This window comes from Salvelinus sp. IW2-2015, unplaced genomic scaffold (genome assembly GCF_002910315.2).
Source record: "Salvelinus sp. IW2-2015 unplaced genomic scaffold, ASM291031v2 Un_scaffold1499, whole genome shotgun sequence".
Lineage (NCBI taxonomy): Eukaryota > Metazoa > Chordata > Actinopteri > Salmoniformes > Salmonidae > Salvelinus > Salvelinus sp. IW2-2015.
The window spans coordinates 170,935-176,283 of NW_019942947.1; the positions used below are offsets into that span (position 1 = coordinate 170,935).

Here is a 5,349-nt window from a genome sequence, read left to right on the forward strand (position 1 = left end):
ACATTGTACACTTTCTGCCTGTGGACATCTGTTCTACAATGTGCCAGCAAAAGTGAGAAAGAGGGCAAGTGTGTGGTGTTCCTTTCACCTCAGTTTAAGTCAGGCCCAGGTCCAGCTACACTTGATCCCTGAATCCACTTGTTTAACAAGCAACGCCTCATTTTCACCTAATTCTCTCATTCTGAAAATGAACCACATACTGTTGAGGGAAAACATGAGTTAACAGATAGTGGTTAGTTTGTTAGCTAGTTAACATTTCACACAGATTGCCAGGGTCCAGTAAGCAACTAACGTTAACGCGTTATAACTTGAGGAACGGCAAGGAGTCGAATACCAAAACSGCGAATTTCGCAGAAAGGTGACTAGTTTGCATCACTGAACAACCAGCTATGTAGAAGTTGAACGGAAGAACSCCCAGTGCTGCTGACMTGAAATGCCATCATTACAAAATCGATCGTACTGTAGGTGTCCTCTATGACTTCCTTTGTGTCGGAAAGAAAGGCTGAACAGTATTGGTTGGAGCCAAACTGACTCAAAAAATGGCTGACCAATGAAGAAGCATCCTCCACACCTCCCACTAAAGCCCGCCCACAGCTGTGGGGTCARAAGTGCAAACGAAGAGCCAGTGTTTCAATCGACAACAAAAACGTTTCAAAAGCAAAATAAAAAGAGGCACACCACGGAGGAAATCAGTACATGCGAGACATGCATCAGATGAGTGTTTCGGCGAGCAATGAAAAGAATACTTAGTTAGTAGTTTATAAGTTCTCAAAGCTAGGAAATAACAGGGTAACTTGCATGAGAACAGGTTCATGATTCATTCGTAGCTACCTAATTATATGGCCATTTTTGAGATTAGTTACCTTAGGGGAATGATGTAAATAAATAATTGCTAATATCAGAATGATTTATCAATTTAGTTTCACATTGATACTACATCTTGACCAATGCGTCATGTAATCAGTAAGGGTAAACAGGGCTATGATCTATACTGTAACAGTATGTTTCAAGATATACTGACATGAGGTTGGCCACATGAATAAGTACCACATGTGAATCAGCACTTTTAGGTAGTCATAGATTGTCTTATCCAGTGCATCTGAGCAACAACTGGCCCAGGAGGGGACACCCAATATGAAATCAGGTTTTATGAAACACGTTATTATGTCTAGAGTACAAAGGAATGTTTAGTCAGATTGCTAAATACTAATGTATGCCAGGTGGGGGAATATGGCTAAAGGTTTTAAAATTAAGTAGTAGTAAACAAAAGATATTAAAGAATTTCGACTCTCATATACTACTACGAGCATAGAAACTAGTGTGGTGTGAAAGTGAATAAAAATATTAAAAAGTTTCCGAAAGGTTTAAATTGTTGGTTGACCCTCTTAAGACCTTCTACAGTCACTGCATAGAAAATGAATAACACTATATGCAAAGTCGTAGTGAGAAGAAAAAAACTCCAATGTTAATATTGTATGCCCACTGTAAAACTTAATTAGCCTAGCGATTAAAGTGCACCACTCAAGCATGTACAGCTTTATACAGTAAGAAAATAACTATATATAACCACCTAAACTACTGTAAGATCACTTGCAAGACCTAGTAAAACCAGATAATGAAACAGCTCCTTGTTACTATCAATACAAGCCTTTATAAAGTCTAATGTTACCTAGGAATGACTGACGTCTCGTTGTTATCACACATGGGATTAAGAAGATGCTGTCTTATTGTAATACGCATAAGACTGAGCCCTTGTTACATAATGATACGAGCACCATTTGTATTACTATGCTTACCTAGAAATTGAGCCTATCCTTGTATTTACAACCAGTAGACGAAATGAGGCTCTTTTATAAGTTACTACGAAATGAGACTAGCCTTTGTTATTAACCATTGAATAGACAATGCTGTCCTTTATAAGTTACCAGAATTGACTCAGGCCTTTTTTAATCAACATACTCGAAACTCCTTTGACTTTAACCTGAAATTGCGTATAGCCTTGTTACCTATAAATGGACTTAGCCAATTATTGCCACTTTAAGTTGAGCCAATGATCGAAGCTCTCTTAATTCTATCAAATGATACGGAGCCTATGCTTGGTGATTTACCAATAGAATGATCTGATGGCCTTGTATTACAACATGATAAGCAGACATGCTTTTGTTATAATTCAAGAAAATTGGACCTGCCTGTTTTATCAACATGATCAAGCGCTTATGCTTTATGTATATACCTAGAATATTGACGAGCTTCCTTTTAATCCAAAGGATCCAGAGAACTGCTTTTTATGATTATACCAAGATAATGACTCAGTCTCTTTAATTACACCAAATGTATCGAAGCCTTATGTATCTTAATTTACCAGAATAGACTGTTACTAGCGCTTTTATCACTAAATGACAGCTTTATAAATAGAAATGCTACCATGACAGTCAGCTAATATAATGTTGAGACTAGTTGACCCATGAATCAGTGCTTACCATTGAACAGACCTATTAATAGAATTGACTGTTACCATTGACACTTAACTGTACTTGTAACACTAGATTTAACTGAGCTTCCTTGTACCATGACAGCCTTTATAATAGAAATGGCTTTATTAAGTATTGAACATGCCTTATTTGAGCAGCCATTATCACTATGGAACACATAGCACTATGTCTTTATAATGTAACGGCAAATGTGGACCATGCCTTTTTACCGTGAAATAATCCAGATATTGATAACTTTGTATTAACATGCTTGTATACGCCAAGTGACCACTTGCCTTTTAATAATAGAAAATGCGTGTTTAACCGAAGAGTAGCAGTTGCCTTATATCCACAGGGTAAGACTATTCACATTGTTCTAGTAATGTAATACCGAAGGATGACTCTCCTTTATGCGTAAAATATGATTATTGTCTTTAAAGTAGAGTTACCATGAATAACTGTCACTGTTAATAAACATAGGAATTACAGGCACTGTGGTGGTGCTCTAATAAATTTTTTATGTTAAAGGCCACAGTAAGATATAGACAATCTCACGTGAATCAAAGTGTGCACAAAAACAGAGGGCACTTTCACCATGGTGTGTGTCAACTACTTTAATATAATCTGGAGTTGTGCACCCCACGTAAGTTAAAAAGACATCAATCAAAAGTGTTCTACAATCTCCCACACAACCAGTGTGATTACCTACTGTCAAGTGTGTGCAATTCAAAATAAACACAACAAAAGCCGAATATTTCTATGGGCCCGGACAGAACTGCACTAAATAAAAAAAAATATGTTACTATATAGTGTCATCCCCACTCTTATCTGCATCGCTGTGGTATTACTGAGTCTAGTAGTTCATACACAACATAAAAAGCCAAATAATTGCGTTGTCCTGAGCGCTACACTAGCAAACGACATTAGTGAGAATAAGGGCACATATGGTATCGTGTACTTTTGTGGTCTCCTGTTCACCTCCCGATGTTATCATCTGTAATTCCTACAAAGCCCAGGTCTCGAGTGCTACCAGGCTCTAATAAACCCGTTGAATTCCGCAAGACATGAAGACCGAGAGGCGCAAAGCGTGTCCGTCTGGATGTTTCCTCCACTTTCACCAACATGTCCTCTCATATATCTTACAAAGGACCACCATGAAGAGTCCCAAGCATTAACACCATTGCGTTGATTGGTCGCCTAAGAAAAAATCCAAGAGTGTTAACTATGATATAGATCGAGAGTACGAACGCTCTCTATTGTTTTATGCACCTATTAAATCATCTTCTCCAATTCCACAGCTGAATATATGCCCCAAGGAGTGATCCAGATACCACAGATCAAAACCTATAGCTGTGATGAAACGCAGAAACCATGAATTGAATTAAAACAACCGTGATAGTGAAAGGGGTTAGTTAGTTAGCTAGGATATAAGGACATTCGAATTTCAACACACACAAAGATTAAAAAGCCAGGGGTCCGAATCATGTTCAGAGCCAAGCAAAACGATTAACGCGTTAGTAAAACGTTGTGACAGAGTAAACGGGCTCGCATCAAAGGGAGTTCGAATTACTGAACCCAAAACACAAGCAAGTCACGAAGCGAATTTTTTCGGACACAAGGAAAAGCGGCCTGCAACTAGGTTTAGGCCCATTTCACTCTTTATATTGAGAAAACCAAATGCCCAACTTTCAATGTGAACTAAGAAAGATATATCACGTGGAATGAACCCCAGTCGTACTGTAGGTGTCCTCTATGACTTCCAGTGTCGGAAGGAAAAGGCTGCTGACTGATCGAAGGAAATGGGCTCGGAGTCCACCTCTACCAAAACTAACATACCTCACATAGGATAACTGTAGGGGTGTTGCACCCATACATTATTGGAAAGCATTCGCTTCATCCTCCGACGACGGACTACACAGACAAGGCTAAAAGCCCGCCCCCGAGACTGTCGAGTGAGGTTCGAAGTAAAAATGGATGGCGAACCCCGAGAAAAGACTGAACCACCCAAGATATGGGGTTTCAATCGGACAACAACCACAACTGTTATTAGCAAGCAAGCATCACTCACACACTACTCCCACGATAGCAACGTGCAACCAGGCCACAACAGGATGTGGAGCGTATCTAAAAAGTGCGAGAGCACGAGGAGACCCAGGTGGTGTCTTAGAGATTGCGGAAACAAAGGAAATTCGTGTTTCTCTAAAACAGACAATAACAATTTAAGTATGTGTGCTATCATGAAGCTTAGAGCAGGGAAAATAAGACGTGTCTCAGCTGCTCCTCTAGTTCAGAAACTGAATTGTGAGGGACAGAAGGAACGGATATTGAAAGGGCTGAAAGGCTAGTTAGGCGAGGTAACCGCTCTCCGCCGTAAATAGCGGTAGAGTTTTCAAAATCCGTATCTTCTAAACGTTAGCTTCTTTCAGAACTAAGATAGATGGTTATGCACTTCCTCTCGCTCTCCTAAAACCTGTGTGTGGAGCACCAGTTAAGAAAGCTGTGGTTGGCGCCCAGTGCCACATAGTAGCAAGAGAATACCGCCTTGCATTGAACACAGATGAATATGACAGGATGTGGAAGAAATGGAGAGTTACAGGTAATCTGCGCTATCAGCGTTCTCACAATCGGTTACGTCACTTTACTCTGAGACTGTGAAGTAGGGTTATCCCCGCAGGTTTTGTGGACAATGGGAACGACGCTTCAGTGGGTAGTAGTGTTGATATGTGATGCAGAGGGTCCCTGGTTCGCGCCCGGTTGGGCGAGGGACGCCAAAAGTTATACTGTTACAACACATTGTACTTTTTGTACTTTGAAGCCTCGTTCTTGCTTTTCAAAAAACAATATTTTTGATTGAAAAGAAAAAGTTTTCTCTCGACCA

General features: G+C 39.8%; 1 long non-coding RNA gene across 1 annotated transcript in view; it reads right to left on the reverse strand.

The window, feature by feature from the left end:
- LOC112071041 (uncharacterized) overlaps positions 1 to 646 on the reverse strand; it is a 2,697-nt gene extending 2,051 nt beyond the window's left edge. The window contains exon 1 of the long non-coding RNA XR_002894012.2: positions 89 to 646. This is a non-coding gene — a long non-coding RNA (uncharacterized lncRNA). The remainder of the gene's footprint in view (positions 1 to 88) is intronic.
- Positions 647 to 5,349: the final 4,703 nt, after the last annotated feature.